The sequence below is a fragment of the Anoplophora glabripennis genome, unplaced genomic scaffold (assembly GCF_000390285.2).
Source record: "Anoplophora glabripennis isolate ALB-LARVAE unplaced genomic scaffold, Agla_2.0 scaffold139, whole genome shotgun sequence".
NCBI classification, from domain to species: Eukaryota; Metazoa; Arthropoda; class Insecta; order Coleoptera; family Cerambycidae; genus Anoplophora; species Anoplophora glabripennis.
In genome coordinates this window covers 202,386-218,040 of record NW_019417300.1, presented here as the reverse complement: position 1 = coordinate 218,040, position 15,655 = coordinate 202,386, and positions in this window count along the sequence as shown.

The window sequence follows — 15,655 nt, the reverse complement described above, 5'->3', positions numbered from 1 at the left end:
CATTTTGTACGTGCGTCATAATAATAATTTACAACCACTTCCCCATATAGGCTCAGTTACCCCCTCATTGTTAAAACCCGTAGTAACTCGACGCCGTGTACAGCTAGTGGCTTCTAAGCCTTTGTCGACGGCGATTATTCTATCGGAGAAAAATACTCAAATAACCCTGCATTATAAAGCAACAACAGGTGCTTCGACCCACAGGCCAACGATGAGAAAATTCTATTTATAGGGAGGCCGTGCGCTATATGGCTGGTCGGTTCTAATTTTGCCGATATGTTGGCCGCAGAGCCGTTCGCGTTTCAATCTCGTCGGCGCGTTGCGAAAACTACACTGAGAGAAGGTGATAAATGTATCGAGTTTCGAGTTCAAGTACCGCCATTCGCAACGGAAATCTCATTGGAAAGTGATTAGAATGTTTTTTATTTATTTTTTATTTGTTTCAAATACATGACTATCTAGTTACAACCAATTACAGGGTAGGAAGTTAATTAATTACATAACAAAAAGCAAAAAACCTACATAATAAAAAAACACCCGATCTCCCCCTCCGAAACCCAACAACTTATTTATTGTTGGACTATTTTCTCGCATTGGTAGCTTCTCTGGCGCGATATTCAGGCGCGTAATGTAACATGGGACACCCTGTAGATATCGATACAGTAAAACTCCCCAAAAATATCAATACATATTTACGTTCACAACACATACTCAGAAAACGCGTAGATGTAGAAAAAAATTAAATGGGAATGTGACGAAAACAATAATTAATAAAAAACAGAAAACATATACATGAGAAAAGTAAAAAACCGAAGAATGACATTTTTATACAATTGAACAAGTTTCTCGGTGCAGGAAAAGTTATTACTTATTTTGTTTTCCCACCTATTTGCTCGTGATCTGTAAACACACCAGCACAACGTGTGACATGCCATCGCTTTATCTCCCATGATTACGCACAGCCTTTAATTCCGACCACCTATGATAAGAGAAGTCAATAAAATTAATCACTTGCGACCGAACCAATTAAAATATCCACCTCTTGCGCGAGTCGCAAAAAATTATTCCGCCAGAACATCGGGCAATGCGTAACGGAGATTTTGACGCACAACAAAAGTTTAAAAGGGATTTATTTAGCAAAGCCGGGTTATTTACGTAACATTCTACCCCCTCACCTTTTGCTCCTTTCGTATTAAAAATTTTTTTTGTGATTTCAAAATCGTACTTAGAAAAACAACGATTTGCAGGTACAAGACAAAATTATATATTCGTTTGACAGAATTCCCTGGACATTTTTACATACTTTCTTTAACATTATCGTGATGTCAGGTTTAAATGGTTATATCTCTAATAATAAGGAAGATATAGGAAAAAGAATATTCTAATAATTAACTCTTTAGGCTATTTTGGTCATATCTATATATCTATTAAACCATATTAATCAATAAAGAAATAAATTTTATATTCAACCCAATCTGCATATAATAAATCATCAATGAAGCATATAAATAACATTGCACTAAATACAGTACCTTGTGGTACACTTGTAGTAACTATTATTTTCTTAGATACCTATTTTATTATTTATTTTACTTTTTTTACCTCTATTGCTTAAATACAAGTCAAATTACCGATATGTATTTTCGCTTACCTACTCTAAAATATAACTTATGTTTTTATTAAAATGTCTATTTCATAGGCTTCATGTTATTTAAGAAAACTGTTATATAAATTAGACAGTATCTATTTTGGTTTGGGTGAATTGTATATCCACGGAGATTTTTGGCTTTTTGGCTTTCAAATATCTCTAAAATTTTTCTATGCGCTTAAAAAAAACGTGGGCTTAACTTTTGGCGGCACAATATATTTAAAAAATTCGAAAAATGTCATATTTTTCTTCCTATTTAATTACGTATCTTTTCAAGAGTTGATTTTAGGCCAAAATGGAAGAGGAAAAAATGTTTGCAATTAAATTTTTTACAAAACATGACTAGTTACAAATCGAATGAATCATGAGTATTATGGTAAAAATTGAAAAAATCGCAAATATGGGGTTAAAAAACAATACTTTGTAGGGAATTTTTTTGGAGTATTTAGATTGGGTATAGGACCTTTATACTTGGCTCAAGAAAACTTCATGTTATGTAGAATCATCACATCAAATTTCATCAAAATCGGTTTGATAGATTTTGCATAATTTTGCAATCCAAATTTTGAAAAAAAAATTGCAAATTTTCAAAATTTTGCTCAGCAAAAACCAAGGCCCTTAGACACTTGAAAATTTAATCACATATAGAAGGGCTCTCAAGCTTTCAAACGCTTATTGAAAAATTCGAATCCGTCAATTAAGAGAGCTCTGTCGCTTGTTTAAACATTGGTCGAATTTTTGCACTTGTAAACAATTAGAATAACTTTGTGAATATTCAACCAAATTAAATTTTTTAAACAATTTCATATTCCAGAACCAGAATTATTAATAATTATGCTTTGCAGTGCAATTTTGCGCCAAATCATATTGGGAAAGACTGACTGGTTTTGATAAATCAATTTATATGTGGCAATATAATCTGCAAATTATTTGTAAACAGCAACGAGTTCAAGCACTTTTTCTAAACAAGGCATTGTGTTTGTAGGCTTAAATTCTTCTACATTTGTAGTATTAGATACTTTTTGTATGGCAATTTAAATTTAAAAATAATAGGTATACAGGGATATTCAGGTTTTTACTTTAACAGCGGGTTCTAATATAAAAAAAGAAAAGAACCTGCATCGAAAAATGTTTGGTTTTCGACAAACAGGGTGATAAATGTAACGCTTCAAAATCACGTTTTATTACATATCTTCAAAAATAAACAAGATACAAGTTTGAAATTTGGATGATATCATCCTTATGAAAAGGTCAGCTACCACAACTTTGAAGTTTCTACGTCAATCCAGAGGCGTAGAATAGGGGTGGCCTATGCAATGTTCTTGGTTATATTTATTAAATACCGTCTATAATTTGTATATATGACTGTTATTTTTAGTGCAGTATTCACACATAATAATCTAATAATAAAAAATATAATCAATTCACTTACCTGGGAACTTTGTTTTGCTAGTATTTTATCAGGAGATCGACTGAAATAGAGGGGGGGTGGCAATGGCATTTTTCTGCATGAATCAAGTCAGCCTTTAGATAATGTAGGCGGACCTGTTATTTTTCCTCTTCCCTCCAATGAAAAATTATATTTGGCAAAGGTCTGCTCTAAAATTATATAAACGACAGTCATTTGACGATTATAGACTGTGTTTAAAATGTACCTGTGTTGCATATTTTGTATAAGCCACAAAAATTAACAGTTTATTCAATTTTATACACTTTCATTTCTGGCGTTGGAAATACTATCTGCATGAGGATTTTTTAAAAGTTGCTCCGCTAGCTTTGGTCAAGTGTATTTTTATTTACTTTCCTATTTCGCCCATTTCCCGTCGCGAATTAGAAAACGCTATGTTCGGGAAATGGGAATGAAAATTTAATTTTTTGACGGGCGTAGTTAGCGTAGTTAGCTATTTTTATATCGCGTCCTATACAAATACAGTATCTATGATAGCAAACATTTGATATATTTTTCTAAATATACAGAACAGAATAGGTTTGTAGAAATCCTAAAACGATAGTTTGTTATAAATATAATACACTAGACACAAAAATTAAAGGATAAAAAAAATCTTAAATTTTTGGTGTGCTGTAACTTGGAAAAATGGTCGTAGAGCAATCAAGTCAATTGAAGTTTGAAATTTCTAGTTTCAGGACCTGAAAATCAAACATTTTTATCTTCGACCTTTAGAAATATGTAATAAGAAATTTAGCGGAAAAAATTTCAAAATGTTTGCCTTACTTTTAAAAGATCCACGAGCTTCAATACATTTTTTTTTGGCAATCCCACCTGTCACCTTTTTCAGTTTGGTTCATCCTATTTAACCGTTCATTTCGTTTTTCCGTTCATTTCCACGAGAAAACAGTAAAGTACTTTTTTTTCGTTTTCAAAAGACCTACAAAACTAGCCCTCGAGTGTAAAAAAATATTGATTATACTCGTCTTTTACATCTAACACCAATTAACCAACCTGTAACCAATCTTCCCCCCATTTTTATGACTATGGAAACTAATATGTTATTGTACATAATATTTAGCATCTATAGTGATAAATTCAGCTTACCGAAACAAAAAGTCGCGAAATGGTCATTTCCCAGCTCTTTTTCCTGGCCTGTATGGTCGTTCAAGGTAAAGAATTGCGTATATAAGGATACAAACTTTTTTTTCTAATTAAAGCTCGTGGAAGCCATTTGTGCGTCAGAAAACTCAGAGAACCTTTTTCAATTAATTTTTACATTAACATTTGAAAATAAGGTGGAAACCGCTGTCAAAAAAAGCATTGCGAATATTGTCAAAAAAATTTAATTTTTGCAACTACTTTAAAAATAGTTACGTAACTGCAACAAGAAAAATATAATCACCATAAGAAAACGTTTTATTTATGGGAAATATCATATCTGACTCGTCTTTTACATCCAACACAATGAGCAGATCTAGTAACATGTTTCTAACAAATACCAATGCACTCTTTCTGATTGAGAACAACATAAATTTGGCAAAACTTTGGAATATTGCTTTATTTGCTCTTACACTTAGCATTAAACATGTCATTTAGGCTGTTAGCTAACAGAATCCAATATTCCAATTAATGATCAACAATCCTTATTTTTATTTTGAACCTAACACGTTTACGTAAGTTTGCGCCAAAATCCTGGTAGACCTTGAATATTGGAAAACCAATTATGGCATGAATGGATGACAAAGCAAACGATATCAATTCGATTCGATATCGATAAGCCCTTTTGATCTAGTTGCGACCTTCGCATCCACAAGGCATTAAAGTAATTAAAAGAATATTATTTATGATTGTTGTACAATGCTTCAGTTAAATTTTTTATCTTGATGAGATTAATCTTAATCCCTTGTTTAGATATACAGCAATAAATTTATTTGTACAGGCTTCAGAGAATAGGAAAAGTAAGATTTGTTAGGTATTTAAATACGTTAACTTTAATCCAGACAATGTTTAAAATATATATATTGTTTCATAGAACCCACAAAAAAATTATATAAAACTTATACTGCAACAGTTGTTACTTTATGGTACCCCAAAGATCAATGTGGAGCCCCTGATCATGAAAATATTACTATAAATGAATGAATTGAAGTTATCAGTATATCTTCGACTATCGCGTCGTATTCCAAGATATAAGTTGAATAATTAAATTGATTTAGGTATGATTGGATTCAGGTGTAGGGTGAAAAAATGAAACGAAGCCGTAAGGTATTTTGCTTTGTTTTCAAAATGTCAAAACAACATTTTGAAAACAGGTTTTATAGTCCAGACGGTATCTGTTTCAAAAAGTCCATATTTGGGTGAATCGTATATCCACGGAGATTTTTGACTTTTTGGCTTTCACTAGAAATGAACATTTTTCTATGTGCATAAAAAAACGTGGGCTTAACATTTGGCGGCACAATATGTTAAAAAAAATCGAAAAATGTCATATTTTTCTTCTTATTTAATTATGTATCTTTTCAAGAGTTAATTTCAAGCGAAAATGGTAGAGGAAAAAAATGTTTGTAATTAATTTTTTATAAAATATTACTACATAGTTACAAATCGAATGAATCATGATTATTATTGTAAAAATCGAAAAAATCGCCAAAATTGGGGTTAAAAAACAATACTTTTTAGGGAATTTATTTGGGGTCTTTAAATTGGGTTTAGGACCTTCATACTTGGCTCAAGAAACTTCATGTTATATAGAATCATCACACCAAATTTCATCAAAATCGGTTTGATAGATTTTAGATAATAATTTTGCACAAATGACTGACACAATGACAATATTTCATAGGTAGCCTACGGTACGTACCTCAAGGATCAACGTTGAGACCCTGATCATGAAAATATTACTATAAATGTATACATTGAAGTTATCAGTACATCATCGACTATCGCGTCATATTCCTAGATATAAGTTGAATAATTAAATTGCTTTAGGTATGATTGGATTCAGGTGTACGGGTAAAAAAATGAAACAAAGCAGTAAGGTATTTTGTTTTATTTGATAAATGTCATAACAACATTTTGAAAACAGGTTGTAGCTCTAAATGACAATATTTCATAGGTAGCATTAGTAGAGGAGAGAATTTGTTTACGTAAACTTAACATGAGAAAACATATCCATTGAAAATAATCAAGAGGATTGTTACATTATTTAAAGGATAGTAGTTATTGATCGACTATGTTACGTATTCTTGTGGTTCGTGCTACGTCTTCAACCAGAAAACATAATAAACAAAATACGAAAGGATTAGCTTTTCTTACTATATGTATATTCTTGCACGTAGTATAGTATTGCGGATTTTGACCTGGTAAAATCACACACGGAAACAGCAGCCACGCGCCAAAGCATTGTCGAAAAAGATTAACTCATTATAAACAAGTTTTATTTTTTTTGCAGATTATTAAAAATCATAGTAAAAGGTCCGAATTGTGCTTCGAAAATCTCAGATTTCTTCCAGTGTTTACATGAATCTGTGCTAAGTTAAAGGAAATTTTAAAAAATTCAGATATTAATCGCGAAAATAAATCAAACCTTTGTCAGTGCCGAGCTGTTACATGAGGACGCCGTAAGTGCTAAAATAAAAGAAATTTTAAAATTTCTTCAACAAGAAAAACCCACAAAAGTTGAAGTATATTATTAGTCATACATACGTATGTTCTGTTTTACGCACTTTTACATTTAATTCCTTGCGTTCACCTTTTACACACCTTGAAATATGTCTGTAACCAATTTTCCAATTAGACCAGGACCAACTAAAATTCGCAATACTGTAAGTCGCGCTGTTAAAGCTGGATTAACGATACACGAACCTCACATTGATAAGGCCTATATCTAACCACAGCCGCCGACGTGTTCCAGGTGAGGGTTTCCTTTAACCCCTTCCACCCTCCCAACCCCACAGAGGATCTCGTCGGGCGGCCGCGCACCTAATTTAAAATATACACAGTGTTCCATTTTCCTAAAAATGCTATTAATCTACAATGACCGATCAGCGCGTTTGGACAAAACGGGTTTCTTAAAGCACAATTATTATTACTTAAATATGACCATAAACAGCATAGTGGTTGGTGTCGATGGGGTGAGGGTGGTGATGAAGATACACTTATTTATTTCTAGAAGCACTTGTACCGGTTTCTAACGATTGTTTTATGGAATAGAAAATATATATATAGTTACAGCCTGCGAAAAAGTACGTGCAACAGATGGAACGAATTCTGTTATAAGCTTAGGAAAGTTATTGCCGGAATAAGTAGATTTTTCTTAGTAACGGTAATTTAGGAAAATAGGGGCAAGTGGGTTGATTTTGTCATAATATTATACAAATTATTCTTAATTGTATCTACATGAGAAGTAATAGGAGCATTTCCAAAGGTTAATAAGATGATAACAAAATATTCGGTTGCAACAAGCTGTTAATCATCCTCAGGATTAATGAATAACGATAACTTAATGTTATGACAGCTATTTTCAAGAGTCACGGAGAACCAGAAACAAAATTATTTCAGTTTCCTTCTAAAAAAAGAAATGAACGACTTTTCTCAGCAGCACCTTCCCTTCACTCAACTCATAAAGAAAATCTTCGTCGTATGCACACTTTTTGGCAGGCAGTGTATGCAGCGGGACAGCCGGAGAGGACGGCAATTATTTCATAAATTAACCTCATATTCTCAAGATATGCGTGAGTCACCGGGTTAATTCAAATTTATGAGGAAAGGTTTGTCGGAAGAGAAAATTGTGTCGTAAAGTTCGACGTTTTAGTGGGTTCGATCGGCAAAGGGATGCTAATTACAACCCATAGCGGTGGCTAGGTGGTGCAAGAGAAACGTGTGACATAATTCTAGTTTTTTTAACAACCGTGTATTAAAGAAAAATCTATTATTTATGAAACAATTGAAAAACGAAGTGGCTTTATTTTTACTTATTTTTTTTGCAAAAAAAATGTATTATAATGTCGTATGCAACTAAAAAATAACACATTCAAGTTTAACCATCATGTTAATAATTTTATATTTATTATCAAATATTGGAAACAAAATTAATTATTTAAACTGTCCCATCAACACTTGCACACAGTTCCAACTTTTTTTTAATTTTTTGTAATAATTTAGTGAAATATTAACAACATTTTCTATGTCTAATTTTCTTCTTCAGTAATCCCACATTATTTCGAACCTTCATACTTTTATCGGTTCAAATATCCCCATAATAAAAATCCATAACATAGCCACACAAAAAAAAGTGTGTACTCTTCATGCGACATATGTTATCCGTAGTATTTTTGCCTCCTACAATACATAAAAATGTTTCCCCTCCCCCTCCGAACATGAATCTGCGATCAGAATTAATGGTTCTTCTTCTAACCTCAAAAAGAACAGGTCAATTTAGGTCAGATATCATGAATTTACAAAAACAGGTTGGTATGCGGGGGTTTTCGAGATCGCTGATCATGTATCCGAGGTCAATTTTGCAAAATTCAAAATGGCGGATTCAAGATGGCCGACCAAATTTTCAAAAAATAACAGATTCGTGCCAAATTTGGTATAAGGGGGTTTTCGGAATCGCTGATCACGAATTCGAGGTCAATTTTGTAAATTTCAAGATGGCGGCCGACTAAACTTTCAAAAAATAACACATTCGCGCCAAATTTGGTATACGGAGGTTTTCGAGGTCACTGATCACGACCCAAGAACTGATTTACAAAATTCGTTTTTAAAAATTTAGGTAATCAATTACCTATGTGTATTACCTGATATTAGGCAGAAAACCCGTAAATAGACCTTTTACAGAAAAAATAACATGATATAGCCGAAAAAAATAAGTTGGGTAAACAAAAATATTACAAAATGAATTTCGCAATTCTGACCACGAAAGAGCGACCCCGAAAACCCCCGTATACCAAATTTGGCGCGAATGTGTTATTTTTTGAAAATGTGGTCGGCCATCTTGAATCCGCCATCTTGAATTTTTAAAAATTGCCCTCGGATCTGTGATCAGCGACCCCGAAAACTCCCGTATACCAAATTTGGCGCGAATCTGTTATTTTTTTAAAATTCGTGATTAAGCGACCCATTTTTTGAGGTTAGAAAAAGAACCGTCAATTCTGATCGCGGATTCACGTTCAGAGGGGTCTTAACCATATAAATGAACATTTGAATATAGAAAAAAAAATTATAATTTTGCTAGCACTTTTTCGTGAATATTTGCTATTTTTGACCTGTTTTTTGAGGTTAGGAAAATCCTGTGATGTGATAGCTCAATTCTGACACCAGATTCGTGGTCAGGAGGCAAAAATACTACGGATAACAGATGTCGCATGAAAAGTACAGATAACTTTTTTTTGTGTAATCAAATCGGGCCACCGAGGTGGCAACATTGAATAGGAAAAGGAATTAATTCTTGAAAGAAGCGCCACTAGGCGAAGCGACAAATTTATTTTAACATTAAACCCCTCGTATTTCGTTACATCATATTTTGGACAATAACGTAGTCACAACCCTTGTCCACCTCGGCATCCTGATTTGACTATATTTTAATCACAAGGATGTTTGAAATATTGAAATTACAAGTATATGAAAGTGCTAAATCAGGAGAGAACTGGTCTTACTAAAGAATAAAATTGGAGACCGTGTGGATATCGCATTTATTTCACTAGGAATGGTATACAAAATTGTTACAGAAAATTCGAAAAAAGTCTCAACTGTGCGTAAGAATTTTTTAAATTTTGTGTCCAATGTCTATGATTAAAAATAAAATTATTAATATGAAGCTTCAAATTCAAATTTGTTCCAATTTTTTAATTGATTACGACTTTTTAATGCATGTTTTATAAAATTAAATTAATTTTTTGGACACCCGATATTTTTCACAATCAAAATTCTTACTTAGAGCGACTTCTCAAAAAAACTAAACTAGCATTTCGTTTTTCTCGGCTTTGTCTTGCCTGTGCCGACCCTTTCGCAAAAAATATTCTTCCCCCCGCAAACCCATCTCATAAAACGGAATATATCCCTTTCCGGGGGACAATGGACCAAAACACTCGAACTAACACACACGCCAAGACCATCCGATCGGCAGTCCCGCCATGAAAAGGAACTAATCGAAATTGCTTCCTTTCATTTCATTTGTACGCTTCCTCGTTTCGCACATATCACGACAAGCCGCTGATTATTTGTTTGTATTATATGGTAATATTTACATTTTATCGGTTTCAATCGCCCAGCGTCCAACCGAGTCTAACGGATGAGTAGGGTTATCGATCGTGGCCTTTTCCGTCCACTGCACATTCCGCTCTAGATGGGAAAGTGCAGTAAATTGAAAAAAAATATATAAGTCAGTTTTTGGCCTTGCGGTGGCAGAATTTCCAGTTGCAGGTTAGGGTGATCTTAATGGGGATATGATAAATATTAAATCATCTTTCGAATTTTTGTATCCACTTGTCAAAAAAATAGAAGCAAAGTTTGAATCTTTAGGAGATGAGTGGAATTATAAATTTCCTACCTACGTTGCGCTGAAAACTACGGACCACGCCTCGAATTGGACACATTCTTTTCTCTGTAAAAGTCACTGCACTCGATACATTTCGAAGCAAACCATTTTTTTTATTATTTTTTGTTAACTTACTAAATTTTAGGTACTAGAGGAAGTACTGGACATGGTGTATGGTTTCCAAACAGCACTGATGGACAGATCAGGTTGATATGTATAGCATGAATATTTATTACTGAAAAAATATGTTGGATGGTCCAATAAAAAGTTTTATGCAGGAGGTCCTAGGTACTTTCCGGGGTGCTTTTTAATTCATTCCATGAAAAAAGTTCTTAGCTCATCAGCTCAAGTTATATTAATGTCACTAAGTCAAGCATCTTTTAAAATATTTGCAGAGTAGGTCTAAAATTGGGGCATATAAGAACTATTTCCTTAAAATGATAGAGTATCACCTCTACTATTATCGGAATATACTTAGGGACCACCCTGTACTATATAGATATATTTTTATCACTTTATCATAAGACTGATATTTTTTTTGAAAATCTAAGTGCAATTATAGCATTTAAGGTATCTATGGGGTTATGTGGATGATAATGCACCGAAATCGACAGTGGTATAGACATTATTATCCTATAACACTCTTGGTGCTTCCAACATTTAATATTCTACTAGCCTGTTATTTAATTCGAATTTTTTACATTTAATTTGTATTAATATTAATAATATTCTTGCGATTTTGAAAATGTTCCGGCCCTCGCCCAGATCTAGGGATCTACACTTTTATTATGTGAGTTGTACTCAGTTATATTCCAGCAAAAATTAGCTTGCTCCCTCTTCAAGTCAAGACAACGGTACGAAAAGTATTATGAATTGTTTAATAACTGGAAAAGGAATAAAAAGCCAAAAACTTAACAGAAAATGTACTACTGGCTTATCTATCAGAAAGATCAAAGATTGTAAATGCAGGTCTGAATTTTCAATGTTGAAAAGCACTTTTAAAGTCAAGGAAAATATTAATTTTGATCATTTTTATAAAGTTCGAGCCTTTTTGAAACAAAATTATGTAATTTTCCTGCACAAAAATGCACTAAATTTTTTAAGAAAGCAAATGATTCGGAATAATTTATTAGCATTGCATTATCGGTTTCTCTTATTATACGGAGCTTGTCGGTCGTTGAAATGAGTTGTTGAATATGAAACTTGAGCACATAGATAATGGAAACATATTGATTGTTACAGTTCCACAAACAAAAAAATAATATTACTAGAACTTTTATAGTCACAAACAAAACAATTGATGAATTGAAGCTACTTACAAATACGACAAATATTTTTCCCTTAGACCTTAGACCTACCCACGCTCCTCTTAACCCCCTGTTCATTTATTACAAGAATAATAAATGTACAAGGCAACCGATCGGAAAAAAAGGCAATTAACAAAATTTCTCTCCTGATCTGTTTTCCAATTAGTGAATACCACGGATATGATCATGAAACCCTTGTGCTAGATGGAAACCATTCTTCACAGCCCTGTCCTAGGATACGACAAGACAAACTCAACGAAAACATTTTGACGGTACATATCTTCTAAATTATAACGTAGGCGTAGCGTAGGTACACACGAGGGGTAGTTCCTACGAATCCGCATAGAAAATCACAACGGCGGCGACCTCAAACAAAAGCAGAGCGATAACAATTGCTTATTTTTATCGCAATCTAGATCTGATGTAACGCATCGCGTGCTTCTTGTTACGATTCGCGATGTTGCCAGTTCGTCACCGCCCAACTTATATAAATAAAGCTATTCTCGCAAAGCACCGAACATGGTATATAGTAAAATCTATAATAAGTACTAAAGTAACAACAAATACGAATTGGCGTGCCTATTGAAATACGTAAAATCTGAATATACTTAATAACAATAACATAGTACTTACAAATAAACAACAAAGACTATAAGGTACATTTATATATAAAACATATTTAAAGGTACGGAATATACCTTTATTTCTGGAAACATTTAAATAAATTCCAATAAAGCAGGTAGGTAACAGATATGCATTTAAAAAAGCAGATAAAATCTTCAAAAAATATTAAGAATTCGCTTAAAATAGGCATGTAAAGTACAGTTCAGCTCAAACAAATCTTAGTACATCTTCTAGATCCAAATCAATATACATACCATCCAAAAATTATATCATTAATTACCACATCTATTTTCTAATATCGATTAAGAATGAGATTTTCTTTTTTCTGACGCTGTACTCAATCTCCCTATACATTAAAATGTGTTCTGGTTAAAAGCCTTTCAACTATGCTGATTTAAAAACCACCAAGTCATCTCGGATACAATCTAGAGCCAATTTTTTATGCAACGAAAATATTCGTTGAAGATTCCCATTATGGAAAACATTCCGATGTTTGTCTATTTTCATCCGGAGCCTACGCGGCGAGTGACATGACAAAAACTTTTAAATTGTCCAACAATGGGAACGGCCGTCAGATTTCATAACAGTTGCGATCGCTGATGAGCACAACTAACCATAACTAAACAACCGAGGGTCACGGTCCTACTCGAAATATTATGAGATTAAAAGCGTTAAATCGAGTTTGTTTTCCAACAGTTCGCTCGGTACAATAAAAGGAGTCGGTAAATAAAAGTAAAGATTTCAGTTGTTTTGCGATTACATGGCACACCTACACAATGCAGCGGATTTGTGGACTAAAAAGGAACGATGAATAGAATCAAATATGACAAATAGATGACGAAGAGTTTTTATAAAGCTATTTTCTTTCATATTTATACAAGTTGTAATAATTGTTAACCCTTTTTTAATTAAATTTGGTGATAAAAAACTGTTTTTACTTTCAGGAATCGAAATGTATGATTAAAATTCAACTCAGCAATCAGAGGGGCATTACTTTGCCTAATGCCGGCTTAATTGAATATAACCGTTCGGTGTAACCCACAGACCACGGTGTAACCCGAGATCTAAAGGCCGGTATGCTTACATGTCAGATCCGTGAGACACATTTAAAAAATTCAGGAATAAAATACTAAAATGGAACTTAATGATTTTAAAATCAAGAAATGCTCTCTAAATATAAACTGTGTGTTGTTTATTTTTTGGGTATCCCATTGTTTAAAGATATTTTTTCTGACAAAAGCTGTAAGCAAATTGTTTCGGATTAAAATCTTAAAATTATACAACTCGGCAAAATGCAAGTATTTACACAACTCTCCTGTGTATGCATATTAATAAAATTTACTAAAGTGTTATGTTATGGATAACCGTGTGCTAAAAGGTGAACAGGTATTTCCAGTTGTAAATTACAATATGTTTTTTCTATGTAAAGTGTTATTTGCTTAATTCTGAAAACCTATAGCGCTATATCAACAAGTCTATCATTTATGATTGCTCCCAAATTTCAGCAAAAAAGTTCAACACAGTTTTAATAACATCTAAAACTAGTAATTGATAGAGATGTTTTCGGTTAATTGGTGTAGCGTGTATTAATAGGTTTTTAGTGAATTAGGACATTCGCTAAATTAATAAAACACAGTAAATAACATCAGAGAAATACAGAGTTACATCTATTTTTGATTAATCTTAATTGCCACTCACGCAAATATGTCCAGACGGCAATTGGTGCCAACTTAATATTAGTGCACAAAATACTTCATTTAATTATAAAACACACGTAAATAGACACGATTTCCGAAATAATTTAAAAATGGTATTTATAAATAAAATTTAAAATGAGAACAGTTAATTTTTGCCTCAATTTCTGTTTCTTTAAAAACCGATTCGTAACTTTATTACTTATTTGAAAATAATATGATTCTACAGACTATAAATTCGTGAAAAATTGTACCAATCACCTGCCGGTAAAACAGAACGTTATGTTTTAATATAACCTTAATCTTTAATCTTACTATTTTAATTTTACCAGAATTTAAGTACCAACGTGAAGGAAATAAAATTATTGTTCCAAACAAAATTACTAGTTGTTGACGTGCGAATTATGCCTCACCCTGTAGCACAAGGTTATTTGTTTACAACTTGATCACCTTCCACGTTTTTCATAAAATGCGGTCTGTCCATTTGAGGTCTTTGAGAATTTCATATCATTTTTGGTTGTTAGAAGATTTAATGGATATTACGTTACAAGTACGCGAGAAAAAAATTGAATTATTATTACGTAGGTACCTACTATGATGGAATTTTCAAATCATTGTACGTGAAATGGACAGAGCAGTAGGATTTAATAAAAAATGTAAATATGGCCAAACATAAACAATTTAGTTTAATCGAGGGCTATAAATATTTTTCGAAATCCGTTTAGTGCTTTATAATTTTATGGCGCTGAATAATATAATTATCCAACGGCATTACACGGTAATTGGAGGTAAATAAACTTGATTTTGACACGATTATCCATTTTTATTACATAAATACATCGGACGACTTGCTTATCTATCTTTTTAGTTATCTGTAGAATGGTGGAATTTTGAAATGTATCTAAAGTGTCGTACTTAGCATGCTACTAACTATATTATGTCTGCCAGTGTGAGAGCAATTTACTCCTACTTCAAAACGCATAATCATGTCTACGAAATTTTATATCCGAGACGGCAAGAGCCGTTAAAAATTAATTCAAAGCGGTCCCAACTAGTTTTAATAAAATAGCACCACGATGTTTAAGAAACTGCGGAACAGCAGATTTACAATTTAAAAATACAGCGAATTTGTTCGCGAACTAAAAATAATTCGGAAAACAAAAATAAAACAGGGTTTTTATTTCAAATGTAATCTTTGATCTTGAAAGGCTGAATGTTTTGATAATACGATCATCCTCGATATCTACTATTATTGTTTTCTTTACCAATATTATCCTATCAGTAGGACATTTAAAAAACTTTAACCAGCCTGGTCTTTAATATATAAGAAAAGTTATTTGGTGTAGAATAAATATTTTTGTCTTGGCAGACGACTTGAAGCAAAGTGATTAA